This window comes from Lynx rufus, unplaced genomic scaffold (assembly GCF_022079265.1).
Source record: "Lynx rufus isolate CCGP_SWC_20201006 ecotype Redwood Valley unplaced genomic scaffold, mLynRuf1.p SCAF_1, whole genome shotgun sequence".
NCBI lineage: Eukaryota > Metazoa > Chordata > Mammalia > Carnivora > Felidae > Lynx > Lynx rufus.
In genome coordinates, this window is record NW_025814823.1 from 206,000,331 (window position 1) to 206,017,924 (window position 17,594).

Sequence of the window (17,594 nt, forward strand, 5' to 3'; positions counted from 1 at the left end):
GGCTCAGGTCATGATCTCATGGTTCGTGAGGTTGAGCCCTGCATCGAGGTCTGAGCTGACCACATGGGGCCTGCTTGGGATTCTGTCACTCTCCTTTTCTCTCTGCCCCTGTTGCACGCTCTCAAAATAAACAAAAATAAAACTTCAAAAAAGAACAGAGAAGAAAATCTTCATTACAACGAGACCAGTTATGCAAACATTTATTTTTAGTATATTTGCCTGCTTTACTATTACTTGTTTTAATGACTTCAGTTTGTGGAATGAATGTACTCATTTCTCCAAAATACAGAACCTATGATATAGGTATGTGGCCACCAGATAATATACTGCATTAGAGTTACATTGATGAGTAGAACATGAGAAGTCTCAACCAAAAAAATATTAAATCCTTCATTAAAACAGTTAACCTAAACTAAATAAATATTACATACCCAGTGAAGAGTGTAAATTTTTAGAAGAATTAGGGCTTGGGAAATAATTATGGAGATGGTCTTTTATTGCTAGAGGATCTCAGGATGCCTTTGCTACGTCTCAGAGCATCTCATCTCCTTCCTGGGGTTTACATTTAATTTACATAAAAATCCTTCTAGCTGAGGAAATATGTTTCTGTTTCATGTTTACATGAGATGTAAAATCTCAGCCATGTTTAGGTTTTGTTTTCCAAACATGTCTAAGTATAGCATACATTCTTAAAACAGAAATATTTTTATTAAAAAAATTCTTTTAATGTTTATTTTTGAGAGAGAGCGCAAGCAGGGGAGGGGCAGAGAGAGAAGAGACATAGGACCCAAATCAGGCTTCAGGCTCTGAGCTGTCAGCACAGAGCCTGAAGCCGGACTCGAACTCGTGAACTGCGAGATCGTGACCCCAAGTTGGCGCTTAACTAACTAAGCCACCCAGGAACCCTTCTTAAAACAGAAATATTAAGTGGTTTTCAACCCATGTTTTTTGAACTGACTTCATTGCCAATGACATTTTCAATTTGGGTGTTATTGATGATTTTTTTTTTAATTTTAGGGGATCAACATTGCTAGGAGAGTACTATCCCTGAAAGACAGATTTTTTTTTTCTAAATTACATTTGTTTCTGACAAAAAACTAGAGTCAGTTTCATATTTGGATGGATTTGATCAAATACTAGGTATCTTGACTTAAGTGTTTGAGTAAATGTTTATTAACAGAGGTGTTCCAGGAGTAACTATCACTTTAATTTATTATTCTGAATCTTGTTTTTTCCCCTACTTCGCAACCACTGCGTGTGTGTTTCCTAGAGTTCTTGGTTGTTGTTGTTTTACTTCATTTTTCCAGATAATTCTTCCTTCTCCTCCCTATAACCTTTGCTCTGTCCCTGCCTTCCTCTACCACACCATAGACATATTCTAGCCAATTCATTTGCTGTGCTCCCTCTTTCCACACCCGCACTTTTACTACACATCTTCACTGCACACGCAGCTCTCTGCATTATTCTGCAGACTTCTGTGTTTTCCTTTTTCTTGTCTGATGCCCAATAACAAAACAGTATTAAAAACATCTTGGTTTCCTTTTCTCTAGCTTTATTGAGATATAATCAACAAAATTATATATTTAAGGTGTATAATGCAATGATTTGATATACATATACATTGTGCAATGATTACCACAATCAGGTAAATTAACACATCCATCCTCTCACATAGTTACCATTTGTGTGTATGTGGTGAGAACATTTAAGATGAACTCTCTTAGCAAATTCCAAGTATCCAATACAGTATTATCAACTATAGTCACCATGCTATACATTAAATCCCTAGAATTTACTTCTCTTATAGCTGAAAGTTTGTACTCTTTGACCAAAATTCTCCCTTTTCCCACAAACCCTGTCCCTGGCAACCACTATTCTGCTTTCCATTTTGATGGGGTCTACTCTTTTTGTTCTACGTATGAGTAAGATCATACTTATTTACATATTTATACTTATTTACATATTTATCTTTCTCTAACATATTTTACTTAGCATAATATCCTCTAGGTTCATCCATGTTGTTACAAATGGCAGGATTTCCCTCTGTTTACAAACAAAAATATTTCATATATATGTATATTATCATATAATATCATATAAATATGTGTATTATCATATAAATATGTATATTATCATATAATATGTATATGTATATACATGATTATATATATATATATTAATCTATTTTCTTTATCCACTCATCTAAGAACAGACACTTCAGTTGTTTTCATACCTTGGTTATTGTGAATAATGCTGCACTGAGCATGGGAGTGAAGATACCTCTTCAAGACACTGATTTTATTTCCTTTGGATAGGGTGCAAATATCTCTTCAAGATACTGTTTTCATTTCCTTTGGATATATTCCCAGAAGTGAGATTACTGGATCATATGGTAGTTCTATTTTTAATATTTTGAGGAAAATATGGAAAGCTTGTTTTCCATAGTGGCTGTACCAATTTACATTCCCACCAATAGTCCACAAGTTTCCCTTTTCTCCATATCCTTGAGACACACCATGGCTTCTTAATTCTTTATTTTTTAAGTTATATTAAAACAAAATTGTATATTGTCAAAGGATGGCTACTTGTCATTTAAATGAGTAAAAAGGAGGGGCGCCTGGGTGGCTCAGTCGGTTAAGCGGCCGACTTCGGCTCAGGTCATGATCTCACGGTCCGTGAGTTCCAGCCCCGCGTCGGGCTCTGTGCTGACAGCTCAGAGCCTGGAGCCTGTTTCAGATTCTGTGTCTCCCTCTCTCTGACCCTCCCCTGTTCATGCTCTGTCTCTCCTTGTCTCAAAAATAAATAAAATGTTAAAAAAAAATTAACAAAATAAATGAGTAAAAAGGAAAAGGTAAAAAACTAACCAAAAACAGCTCTCTACCTAAGCAATGAATCTTTGTCTTGTTCTATAAATATCTAAAACTTGAATCAATAGGGGTGAGCTGCTCTTTTGGATGCTGATGATTCTCAAAGTGGAATCTTATCGACTGAGTGTTCTGAAGATAAGCTCCTCAGATCCTCCAAAAGTAGTTTAAGTATATGGGGGCTGGGGAAGTGTATGGGGGCTGGAGAAGTGTATGGGGGCTGGGTGTGTGTTATTACATTAAGCAGCAAAGGCATGGTTACTGAGGATACAAAGAGGCCACAACATGTCCCTCTGAAGGGAATTTATTGCCATTCTTCAGGATAATGTTTTTAATATTAGAGTATTTATTACCGGTGAGGTAATGTTTAAATAAATCAATTTGCCATTTTATTATGCAACTGCAATAGAATCCAGGCCTTCCAGTATTCCTTGAGCTTAAGCTTAGCTCTCAGAGCTGGCTTTAAACAATTTCACTGCCATCACTGCCTGGGATTCCTCTTTCTCCCTAGTGTGCTGGCATCCTTGATATACATGCAGGCAAAGCCATCCAAGTGACCTAGACCTTTCTAGGTCCAAGGAGCACTTGAGTGGCTCCCTCTGTTCATTTTCCCTGGAACTTGAGATCCATGTGTGTATACTTTTTAGTCATTGAAAGTAGATCCTATTTTTTTGAAAGTTTGCATAAAGGCCAGACGGGTTTTCTCCAAGATTGATATGGAAAAGCTAATGGTCAAAGAGCTTAAGTGTATTTGTCTTGTTTGCATAGTGAAGGTTGATTGGCTTGGGATCCGGGGATACTGATAAAAATAAAAGCCATAAATTCAGCATGTATTGGGATGCAAACAGTGTTCCCATGAAGATCAATATTCCCTCTAGAGGACCATTACGGGAAAGTCCGGAGGACTTTCACCTACAAAACCATCTATGGGACTACCATAACCCTGAACTGAGGTACACTCCCAGTTTAATATAATCAATTAGGAGCCATGGAATGTAAGAATTACATGGACAGATGGGCCTATCACTCCATTCTTTACCCTTGGAGGCTGCTCAGTTCTCTGGTGTTAGAAAGATATTCTAATAGGAAAACTCCTCAATTCCACATACCTCTAGGAAGGAAATTGGCCCATCTTCCCATTTAAATGATAGTTGGAAAGCTTTTACCATTTAACCAATAATCCATTCTCCTAAAAGAATGTCACCCTGGCTATGACCTCTGGATCAGTGGTGTGTCAGGCAACTATTTTTCTTACAATTCCAGTGAACAGAGATCCTCCTGATATAGGATTTCATACTGTTAAAGAGTGAGGTTGTTGTGATCTTTACTAATGCACTTTAATTCCTAAGCTGGTGGAAACTGTGACGGTTAACTTTATGGTCAAATTGGGGAATGGGGTGACCAGACATTTGGGGAAACATTCTGGGTGTGTCTCTGAGGGTGTTTCTGGATGAGATTAACATTTAAAGTGGTAGATTGAGTAAAGCAGAATACCTTTTCTAATGTGGGTGAACCTCATCCAATCAGCTGAAGGACTGCATAGGACAAAAAGGGTGACTCTTCACTGAGTAAAAGAAATTCTTCCTGCCAGATAGCCTTTGAACTAGGACATTGGCTTTTCCTGCATTCAGACTTAACTGAAACATTAGCTCTTCCTGAGCCAGTCTTCAGGCTGGAACTATACCATTGATTCTTCTGGGTCTCCAACTTGCTGACTTACCCTGCAGATCTGGGGACCTGTTGGTTTTTGTAATTACATGAGTCAATTTCTTAAAATAAATAAACTCTCTATATATTATAGGTAAATAATAGAGAGAAAGTTTCCCCCACTATCCAAAACTAGAACATTTCTATGGCATCTTTTGTAAGCCAAAATGTTGTAAAGCAAAGAAGCAATTACTATTAATTTATATGGAAAATGTTTTTAGTGTTCCCAAACCAAGAATGAGTAAGAAGTGGTCCAGACTTAGCTGAAAAGAGCCAGTTTAGGGCTCAAGAATCTGGCTGTCCCATTGGCTAAGGTCTTTACTAGCAATTCTGTATCCAGAGTAATCCTTGCATGGCTTTCCATTGGTTCCTAGTAGCACTGTACCACCTCTGTTCGTCTCCATCCCATTCAGGGTGCAGTGAACACGGAGGTACCCTGGGCTTACCCTGTGAGGCTGCTCATCCTTCCCAGAAACTGAGGCAGCTCTTTCAGACATCCTGCTTCTGTAGGACAGTAGTAAACACCATAAACCCAACTGGGCAGAGACAGTAATCCAATGGCAATAGTGTTCGAGAGCTGTTTTTCAGCAGGCTGGAACATTTTTTCAAAGCCAACTCGATAGCTCCTTTAAAATTGGCTCAGTATAGCATCTCCTGAGTTGTGGAAAAGCGTCCTTCATGTGACTTCATCTAATTTTTCTTTTGTCTAGTGACAGGAAATTTTCTCTTAATTCTTTTCTTTCTCCTTCCTGCTTACATCCTGGCCTTCATTCCAATTTGAAGTCCAACAAGAGTTCTCAGAATTTCCAGTGCGAAGAATCACGTTGGGTGTTTGGTAACTATCTGGGTTCTCAGAACCTACCTTCAAGAAATCTGAAGTAAGTCTAGAAATGAGCATTTTAAATAAGAACCAAGAAAATTATGATGCAGGAGTCCTCAGCCTATATTCCGTGAGAAAAGTTTTAGCCTTTGCTGCTCGAATTTAAGGAGTTATCAGTGATTGTATAATATCTGAATCCATTTTCAGCTTCATTGCTTTTATGTACTTTATTTTTTCCATTTTAGAATTTTAAAAAATGAAACAAAAACAAACTAAATGCAAAGTGTCAGAAAACCTTGCCACTATCTTATCACTATGTTGAATGAATTTTTAAGATGTAAAAATATGTATCTAAACATTGCTTCACAAAGTGAACTTTAAACCAGACCTTTCATTGCAACAAAGATTGTATTTAAGCAAAATTTTAAAGAAAAAGAAAATTTTATCATGTTTACCTCTCTGTTATTAAAATTCTACAGAATAAAATATACTTGATAATAGTTAAGATTTAAATGGAATTCGTAGGACTTTTTTCTCCAACCTAAGAGGTTTGTCTCTGTCTTCTGTGCCCCTGTCTCTATATCTTTCTCTCTTATTTTTTTAAAAAAATATTTATTGGGGCGCCTGGGTGGCGCAGTCGGTTAAGCGTCCGACTTCAGCCAGGTCACGATCTCGCGGTCCGTGAGTTCGAGCCCCGCGTCAGGCTCTGGGCTGATGGCTCAGAGCCTGGAGCCTGCTTCCGATTCTGTGTCTCCCTCTCTCTCTGCCCCTCCCCCGTTCATGCTCTGTCTCTCTCTGTCCCAAAAATAAATAAACGCTGAAAAAAAAAATTAAAAAAAAAAAATAAAAAATATTTATTTATTTATTTATTTATTTGAGAGAGAGAGAGAGAGAGAGACTGCAAGCTGGGGAGAAGGGCATAGAGAGAGAAAGAGAGAGAGAGAGAGAGAGAGAGAGAGAGAGAGAGAGAGAGAATCTCAAGCAGGCTCCACCCTGAGCACTGAGCCTGACATGGGGCTTGATCCCATAACCCTGGGATCATGATCTGAGCTGAAATCAAGAGTCAGACATTCAACTGACTGAGCCACCCAGGTGCCCCTTTCTCTCCTATTTTTATTCAGTGAGAGAGAAAACTATTTTTTCCTATTGGATCAGATTTTCTGCATTCAAAGTGTAAATGAGTCCCATGGTGGAGTTTATCTTCAGGGCACTATAAATATCAAATTATTAGTTGCTCCAACATATCATAGGGCAAATTTTGCTTTTTAAAAATATTATTCTGATTAAGAAATGAAGAGACTCCTGGAAAATTAGATATTGATTAGATTTAATTTCCCATATAAATAAAAGTTTGTTAATCAAGTGGCATTTTAAGTACTCTGAGGATTTGGGATATCTTGAGGAAACTTGTAACCAATTTCTTGGTAAAGTGAGCACCAATTTGTCACATGAATAGCCATCCCTAATTTAGCGGAAGTATACATTTGGTCATCGTACACTGTATTCTGTTAAAATCAGATACAATGTGCCTGTTTGAATAACTATGGTCAGGCCATAAACAAACGAGACAGAGATGAGTGTGGCTTCTCTGGAGAACAGGAAGGAAATGGATCTTGCTGGAGTGGGTGGGGAAGGAGGAAGGGAAATGACACGTTGAGTGTTAAGCACTGAGCTAAGTCTTTATGTCTGGTATCTTATTTAATTATCAAAATCCTACCAGGTAAACATTATTATTATCCTCATTTTATGGATGTAAACAATTTGAGTTTAGGAAACTTGACTAAAGTCACAGAGATGGTAGGTAGCAGACTGGGATTTTAGTCTAGACCTGATTGAAAACCCCGTGGTCATTCCATCGCCCAGTGGCTGACTCTTGCATGATGGAGGATAAGGTATAGGATCTGGAATGAGTACACTGAAGGTTTTCATCCTGCCATTTATTCATAGACTCAGCTATTTCCTACTTTAAATAATATATAAGCTTCTTTCAACAGCATTCATCAGCTAATCTCATCAGCCCTGAAAATCACCCACTTTTGTCCACCAAAATACTTAGGGGAACAGATCATCTAGACAAGAAATTGGAAGTGACCTGAAGTGATTATATATAGTTCTATTGCTCTGCCTTAAAACTGTCTGATAAACTATCAATGGCATAGTTGCATACTGCGTATGGTCTCTGTATTTATTTTGTAATAGCTTTTTGAGGTACAGTTGGTATACAGTAATATTCATATATTTAAATTGTGCAAGTTGATAAGTTTTCACACACATGAATCGATAATCAAAGTCAAGATAATAAACATGTCTATCACCCCTTTGTAATTACTTCCGCCCACTCCTAGTCCTTTGACATCCCTAGGCAACCATGAATCTACTTTTTGTTAGTATTGATTACTTTTATATTTTCTAGAATTTAATATAAAGGAATTGCGTAGGATGTACTCAGTTTTGTCTGGCTTCTTTAACTCAGGATGTATATTTTTAAATGGTTATTTATTTCTGAGAGAGAGAAAGAGAGAGCATAAGCAGGGGAGGGGCAGAGAGAGAGGCAGACATAGAATCTGAGACAGGATGAAGGTTCTGAGCTGTCAGCGCAGAGCCCTGCGTGGGGCTCAAAGTCATGAACCATGAGATCATGACCTGAGTCAAAGTCAGATGCTTAACCGACTAAGCCACTCACGTGCCCCTAACTCAGGATATTTTTGAGATCCATCCATATTGTATCAATCATTCACTTGTATCAATAGTTCATTTCCCTTTTTTTGCTTAACGATAGTCCACTGATATATCACAGTTTATCCATTCACCTGTCGATGGACATTTGCCTCCAGTTTTTGACGATCATAATGAAGTGGCTATGAACATTTGTGAACAAGTGTTTGTATAAACATATCATTTTATTTCACTACCACTACATACCTAGAAGTGGAATCATTGCATCATATGGGAGATATATTTAGCTTTTAAGAAACTTCCAAAGTTTTTCCGAAATAGTAAGTACCATTTTACACTCCCATTGACAGTATGTGAGAATTCCAATTGCTACACATCCTCAACAAATCTTGATATTATCAGTCTTTTTGAATTTTAGATATTTTAACGTTTATTTATTTTTGAGACAGAGAGACAGAGCATGAACGGGGGAGGGGCAGAGAGAGAGGGAGACACAGAATCGGAAGCTGGCTCCAGGCTCTGAGCCATCAGCCCAGAGCCCGACGCGGGGCTCAAACTCATGGACCATGAGATCGTGACCTGAGCCGAAGTCGGAGGCCCAACCAACTGAGCCACCCAGGTGCCCCATGAATTTTAGATATTTTAATAGATAGGTAGCAGTATCTCATTGGGGCTTAAAGTTGCACTTTCCTAATAAATAATGAGTTTAAACAACTTTTCATGAATTTATTTGTCATTTAAATATATTCTTTGGAAACATGCCTGTTTAAAACTTTTGCTCCCTTTTAAAAATTAAGTCATGCATGTGTTTTCTTATTATCGTAATAAGAAACTCTTTATATATTCTGTATATAAGGTCCTTGGATACATTTTCTCCAATATGTGACATGCCTTTTATTTTATTTTATTTTATTTTATTTTATTTTATTTTTTTAATATATGAAATTTATTGTCAAATTGGTTTCCATACAACACCCAGTGCTCATCCCAAAAGGTGCCCTCCTCAATACCCATCACCCACCTTCCCCTCCCTCCCACCCCCCATCAACCCTCAGTTTGTTCTCCGTTTTTAACAGTCTCTTATGTTTTGGCTCTTTCCCACTCTAACCTCTTTTTTTTTTTTTTTTCCTTCCCTTCCCCCATGGGTTTCTGTTAAGTTTCTCAGGATCCACATAAGAGTGAAACCATATGGTATCTGTCTTTCTCTGTATGGCTTATTTCACTTAGCATCACACTCTCCAGTTCCATCCACGTTGCTACAAAAGGCCATATTTCATTTTTTCTCATTGCCACGTAGTATTCCATTGTGTATATAAACCACAATTTCTTTATCCATTCATCAGTTGATGGACATTTAGGCTCTTTCCATAATTTGGCTATTGTTGAGAGTGCTGCTATAAACATTGGGGTACAAGTGCCCCTATGCATCAGTCCTCCTGTATCTCTTGGGTAAATTCCTAGCAGTGCTATTGCTGGGTCATAGGGTAGGTCTATTTTTAATTTTCTGAGGAACCTCCACACTGCTTTCCAGAGCAGCTGCACCAATTTGCATTCCCACCAACAGTGCAAGAGGGTTCCCATTTCTCCACATCCTCTCCAGCATCTATAGTGTGACATGCCTTTTAGTGAGCAAACTTCACTCTTAATTTTGGTGAAGTTTGATTTATCAAACTCATACTTTTGGTGTTGTATCTAAGCTATCTTTGTATAGCTCAAAATTACAATGATTTCCTCCTACTTTCTAGAAGTTTTACAGGTTCAGATTTTACATTTAGGTCTATGATCTTTTTTGAGTTATTTTTTGTATGTGCTATGAATATGGATTCAAGTTCTTTTTTCTTTGCTTGCCTCTCTATACCCAGTTGTGCCAATACCATTTGTCAAAAAGAATATTTTTTCTCCAGTTATCGTTGCACATTAAAAAAAATCAATTGACCATAAATGTAAGGGCCTATTTCTGGACACTCTATTCTCTTCCACTTATGTGTCCATATCCATTTTGATACCAATACCACATTGTCTTTATTGCTGTGGTTTTATAATAAGTCTTGGAATCAGACTGTATAAGTCCTTAAAATTTCCTTTCTTTTACTTTTTCCTTTTCTTTCTTTTTTTTAAGTTTCGGCTTTCATAGATTCTTTGCATTTCCATTCAAGTTTTAGAATCAGCTTGTCAATTTCTACAAAAGCCCTTTTAAAATTTCAATTGTATTTGCATGGTATTTACAGATCACCTTAAGGAGAACTGACATTTTAACAATATTGTCTTATGATCCACGAATATGCTATATCTCTATCTTTTAAGTTGTAAAGACATTTCTCTTAACAATATTTCTTAGTTTCTAGTTTGAAGGACTTGCACATCTTTTGTCAAATGTATCCCTAAGTCTTTTGTATTTTTGATGCTATTATAAATCATATTGTTTTTATTTTCTTTTCTTTAAATTTTTTAATGCTTATTTATTTTTGAGAGACAAAGAGGGAGACAGAGCTTGAGCGGGGGAAGCTCAGAGAGAGAGGCAGACACAGAATCCGAAGCAGGCTCCTAGCTCTGAGCTGTTAGCACCAAGCCCAATGCGGGGCTTGAACTCACAGGCTGTGAGATCATGACCTGAGCTGGAGTCAAACACTTAACCGACTAAGCCGTATTGTTTTTTATTTTCAATTTTAAGTTGTTTGATGCTAATGCATAGAAATAATGTTGGCTTTTGTGTATTGCAAACCTCCCCAAACTCGCTGATGAACTCTAGTAGATTTGTTGAGATTTCATAAGCTTTTCTACACAGGTGATCATGTTGTCTGTAAATAAGAACAGTATTACTTCTTTTATAATCTGAGTAGCTATTTATTTTTATTGCCTCATTGAATTGGCTAGGTTAAAGGAATAGAAGTTGTCAAATAGAAGTGGTGACAGTAAACATCCTTAATTTGTTCCTAATATTACAGAGAGAAAGCATTTGGTCTTTCACAATTAAGTGCAATACTGGATGTAGATTTCTTTGTAAATGTCTTTTATCAGGTTGAGGAAGTTTGCTTTTATTGCTAGTATGCTGGGAATTTTTATCAGTAATTGATGTTAGATTTTTGTCAAATACTTTTCTGCATCTCTTAGAATGATGTTTGATTTTTAAAAATATATTAATAATATTTTAAATTATACCGATTTTCCATTCGTTAAAACAAACTTGCATCCCTAGGGTAAATTTCACTTGATCATGATATTATCCTGTTGATATGTATTGGATTTTTTTGATAACATTTTAAGAAAAATTTTTTTATTAAAAAAATTTTTTTTTATTCTTTATTTTTGAGAGAGAGAGAGAGAGAGAGAGAGAGCAAGCAGTGGGGGAACAGAAAGAAAGAGGGAGACACAAAATCTGAAGCAGGCTCCAGGCTCCAAGCTGTCAGCACAGAGCCTGACGCAGGGCTTGAACTCACCAACTGCAAGATCACGACCTGAGCTGAAGTCCAACTGAGCCACCCAGGTGCCCCTGTTAAGAATTTTTTAAATTTAAATTTTAGTTAGTCAACATACAGTGCAATATTGGTTTCAGGAGTAGACTTCAGTGATTCATTACTTACATACAATACCCAGTGCTCACCATAACAGTGCCCTCCTTAATACCCATCACCCATCTAGCCCATCCCCACTGGCCTCCCTCCATCAACTGTCAGTTTGTTCTATATCATTAAAAGTCTCTTGAGGTTTGCTTCCCTCTCTCTTCTTTTCCCCCCTTCCCATATGTTTACCTGTTTTATTTAATTTTTTCAGTATATTTTAATTCTTTATTATTTATTTTTTAAAGTTTATTTTTGGGGGGGAGAGAGAGAGAGAGAGAGAGAGTGAGAATACAAGCTGGGGAGGGGCAGAGAGAGAGAGACACACACACACAATCCAAAGCCAGCTTCAGGCTCTGGGCTGTCTGCGCAGAGCCTGATGTGGGGCTCAAACCCATGAACCGTAAGATTATGACCTGAACCAAAGTCAGATGCTTAACTGATTGAGCCACCCAGTTATCCCTCACCTGTTTTGTTTCTTAATTTCCACATATGACTGAAATCATATAGTATTTATCTTTCTCTGACTGACTCATTTCACTTAACATAATAAGTGAATTCTAGTTCCATCTACATCATTGCAAACGGCAAAATTTCATTCTTTTTGATGGCTAAGTAATATTCCACTGTGTATATATACCACATCTTCTTTATCCATTCATCAGTCGATGGACATTTGGGCTCTCTCCATAGTTTGGCTATCGTTGATAATGCTGCTATAAACATTGGGGTGCGTGTACACCTTCAAATCTGTATTTTTGTATCCTTTGGGTAAATACCTAATGGTGCAATTACAAAGCAGCAGAAAAAGAAATAAAAATATTGATCCCATTTGCAATTGCACCAAAGACAATCAGATACCTAGGAATAAACCTGACTAAAGAGGTAAAAGATCTGTACTCTGAAATTTATAGAAAACTTAAGAAAGAAATTGAAGAGGACACAAAGAAATAGGAAAACATTCCATGCTCATGGATTGGAAGAAAAACATTGTTAAAATGTCTATACTACCCAAAGCAATCCACACATATCAAAATACCAAGCATTTTTGCAAAGCTAGAACAATCATAAAATTTGTATGGAACCACAAAAGACCCTGAATAGCCAAAGAAACCCTGCAAAAAGGAATCTCTGCATTTGTTTTCTTGAAGGAAATTAGTTTCATTTACATTTAATGTGATTATTGATATGGTTGGATTTAAATATACTATCTTGTTATTTCTTTTCTATTATCTCATCTTTATTTTTTTCTCTATGCTTTCTCTTTGATTAACTGAGAAATTGTAATGATTCTACTTTATCTTCTTTGTTGGTACATTAACTGTAACTCTTTGTATTGGGTATTTTAGTTTTGTTTCAGTTTGTAGTATAGATCTTCAACCTATCACAGTTTACCTTTATGTGATATTTTACATTTAGTATGAGGATATTACAACAGAATACTTCCATTCCCTACTTCTAGGTGTTTTCCTATTGTTAGCAGGCATTTCACTTACATATATGTCATAAGCTCCACAACACATTGTTATTATTTATGCTTTAAATGGACAATTATTTTTCAAAGAGATTTAAATAATAAGAAAAACATCTTTTTCTCTTTTTCAATGGAGTTACCATTTCCAGTGTTCTTCATTCATTTCATAGATCAGATTTGCATCTGGAACCATCTTTTTTCTTTTTGAATGACTTCCTTTAACATTTCTTGTAATACACACCTTGTGGCGATAAATTCTTTCAGCTTTTGGATCTGAAAAAGTCTTCTTTTTGCCTTTATTTGTTTTTTAAATTTATTTATTTTGAACGGGAGAGAGAGAGAGAGAGAACTGGGGAGGGGCAGAGATAGAGGGAGCCTGAGCTAAGCATGGAGCTCAACTCGGGGCTCAATCTTAGGACCTCGAGATCACCACCTGAGCCACTATCAAGAGTAGGATGCTTAACTGACTGAGCCACCCAGGCGCCCCTTCACCTTTGTTTTTGAGCTCAAGGTTGATAGCTTTTGTTTTGTTTCTTTCTGTGTTTTAGGATGTTGCTCTACTGCTTTCTGTTTTTTGTTTTGTTTTGTTTTTTGTTTTTTGTTTTACATTTATTTATTTTTGAGGGACAGAATGAGACAGAGTGCAAGCAGAGGAGGGGCAGACACAGAAGGAGACACAGAATCTGAAGCAGGCTCCAGGCTCCTAGCAAGCGTTCAGCACAGAGTCTGACGTGGGGCTCAAACCCACAAACCATGACATCATGACTTAAGCTGAAATTGGACACTTAACCAACTGAGTCATCGAGGCACCCCTTTTCTGGCTTTTCTTATGGAAAATCTGGAGTAATTGTCATTTTTATTCCTATGTGTATAATATGTATTTGTTTTCTTCTGTCTGCTTTTTAAGATTTCTTTTTTTATCACTGTTTTTAAGCAATTTGATTAAGATATGCCTTGGTGTAATTTTCTTTATGTTTCTTGTACGTGGGGTTCATTGAACATTTTGGACTTGCACATTTAGTTGGAATTGAATATAAAAATATTCTTTCATTGTTTCTTTTTTGTCACTTCTTATTTTTCCTCTGTCATGGAGACTCTACATACAAAATTTGGGAAGCTTAGGGCGCCTGGGTAGCTCAGGGGGCACCCGGGTGGCTCAGTCAGTGGAGCATCCAACTCTTTGTCTCAGCTCAGGTCATGATCCCACAATTCATGAGATTGAGCCCCATATTGGGCTCTGCACTGATAATGGGGAAACTTCTTCTCCCTCCACCCCTCCCCTACTTGTGAGTGTGCTTTCTTTCTCTCAAAATAAATAAAAATAAACTTAAAAAAAATAAATAAAGTTTGAGAAGGTTGAAGCTGTCTCAAGGCTTGCTGTGGCTATTCAGCAGTAAAACTAGGGGTAGTATGACTAAGGGACTGGTTTTTAAATTTTATTTAATTTTAATTAATTTATATATAAATTTATGTAGCCATGTGGCCAGCGGCTTAAATATTGGATAGTGCCAATGTGGAGGATGAAAACAGACAATAAGCAGATAGGCAAGAATTGTCTAGTGGTTGTAAATACTACGAAGGAAGATAAATCGTGGTAAGAGGTTGGAAGGAGAGCTGAGATGAAGGTGTGGTGCCTTTTTATGTAAATGTTCAGCGAAGGCCTCCCTGAAAAGGTGCACTTGAGCCAAATCCTGTCAAAATAAGGGAGCAAGACCAGTGTTTGTATAGAAGAAAAGAAATTCTGGCAGAAGGAACTTTAAATGCAGAACCCCTGATCGGGGGCATTTTTGATGTGCCCAAGGATCAGCAAGGAGGCCAGTATGAATGGAATAAACTCAAGTGAAGGGAGAGTGATAAAGACAATGTCAAAGAGGTATTGGAGCCCAGAGAGGTGAGCCCTTTGTAGGCCATGGGAAGGGCTTGGAATCTATTCTGATTAAATGCAGAGCTAGTTTACGTGGTGAGCAGAGGGGTGACATGATCTGACTTGCATTTTTAAGAACATTGCTCTTGCTGCTGTGTGAAGAATAAACTGGGGAGAGCAAGGTGGATGGAGAAAGACCGATGGAGAGTCCTTGTAATAACCTGGAGGAGACAGGCTGGCTCCTGGGGGTGTTAGGGGCAAAAGTGTCATGAAGTGGTCACATTCTAGATATATTTTGAAACAGAGTAGATAGGATTTGCTGAGGAATTGCATATGTGGCAGGAAATCAATAGAGGGGTCAGAGTTGACCTTTAGTTGTTTGGCTTAAATACTAGAAGGTTGGAATTTTATTTACTGAGAAATGAAAGATTGTATGAGGAAGAGGTTTGCAGGAGGGAAATAGAGCATTTAGTTTTGGACATAAGAAATCTAAGTTGCTTTTTGTGCATGCATATGGAAACTTTGAATTGGTACTTATATATAGGACACTAGCTTTAGTGGAGTGTTTGGTCCCGAACCCAAAAGTGTGGAGGTGGCCTGTGTGTGCATATTTAAAGCCATGGAACCAGGAGCACCTGGGTGACTCAGTTGGTTAAGTGTCTGGCTCTTGGTTTCGGCTCAGGTCATGATCTCCCGGTTTGTGGGTGTTGGGCTGTATTGGGCTCCATGCTGGCAACCCAGAGCCTGCTTGGGATTCTCTGTCTCCCTGTCTCTCTGCACCTCCTTCCCCCTCTCTCTCTCAAAATAAACAAATATACCTTAAGAAAAATAAAGCCATGGAACCAAATGGGATCCCCTAGGCAGTGAGAATTTACAAAGAGGAGAAAAAACTCAAGACTAAGCCTAACTTAACCCGATACTTAACTCACTTGGACTCTCTTGGCTTCTTTACTATCCGGAATTGTCTGATAACAATGGTAGCCTTTTCATGCAATTCTGTATGTTTTTGATGAAACGTTGATGCAATGGCCTTGTGGGTAAGATTGAGCCGGAAGAGAGGTCACATATCACCCTCATAATGAAAAAAGCATTTACCTCTTAGACGGAGTAGGTTAGGATTACTAGGAGGGCTAAGAGCTCCTGAATAGGATGAGCCTAAGGAGAATCATTGATCTTTAAGGAAGAAGTACTGTCCTGGACACGGGGACACTGTGTGTGGTTGTGCAAACTGGGCATTATGCATATCTAGGGAGTGCCTTTCCCATCGTGCACATAGACTTTATATTTATTTTGACAGTTTTCCAGAAGATGGCAGGGAAGAGTCTTAAGGAAGGGATACCTTTTTTTTTTTTTTTTTTTTTTTTTTTTTACCCAAAGGCACCACACTCTCTAAATGTGATGTGGGTCCTGCCCCCCCGCCCCCCAGTACTGGAGGATGGCAGCCCTCTTGGAAGTCAAAAATTCAAATGTGGAAAGGGGTTCTTCTGATGAAATCTCTTTCATGTTCCAGCCCCACTCCTAGCATGCAGAACACAGATGTGATTAGGGGTAATTCCTCCCCAGTACAGAGGAACACAGTCCAACCTGATAATTTTGATACTAATGCTTTGGTAATTTGACAATTTGTAACTGTCTTTTTATAAACTTCCTGGATCATCGAATCCTCTTTCCTCTCATAAACCACCAGCATACAGGTTGAGAGAGGTACTGTAGGAAAATAGATTGAAGAAAAGACTGAAAACTCACAGATTTGATGTTAGGCCTACTCTGCCCTTAATGGACAAGGTCCTTAGGCAAAGCATTTGACATCATTTAATCTCATTTTCTGCATTTGCAAAATGAGGGAATTGGACGTGCTGATTATCAAATCACTTCTGGTTTTAAGAACGCCAGGATTCTGAAATCTTCCATGAGATTTTATGTAGGGCTGCCCAGTTAATAAGATAATATTATTTTTCATAGTTTTTCCTGAATAATATCAAAGTTGAGAATATGAGGATTTAAATGATATCCCAAATATCCCAGATTTAGAAGAGCGCAACCTGAGACCTGACAATATGGTTCTAGGTAAATGTAGGTTTATGAGGTGTTAGGAAATGCTCGCTCTGTCGGTACTATCCTTCATCCCACGTTGTGGAGAAAGAACAGCTGACTTTGAAGGTCAGTCAAAAGTTCTGGGCAGAAGTCTCAACTCTCACTTAACAATCATGACCTTGAGCTACTTATTAAACTTCTCTGACACTTTTTTAATATATAAAATGAGAATGCTAGTATCCACTGGAAAGCATTATTGAGTAGATTAATCAAGAATATGTTTGTAAGAGCTTTCAGGAAACTGTAATATGTTTTACCTATCCAAGGGGCTATTAGTGTCATACTGAGGACAGTTTTCCATCACAGAGAAGTATCAACAAGTGAAACACACAAACCAGAGGTATTGTTTGATAAAGAGCCTCCCTGCCGCCATAGCATGTTACCGTCCCAACATCCCCAGGAGATGTGTTTCATTTTGCCAGTTTTAAAACTGGTAAGGTAAGGAAGCTGAATTATAGCTAAGTATAGTTCAACTTTATGTTATTTGAAAACGAATTTTTTTAATGTTTATTTTTGAGAGAGAGACAGACAGAGAGAG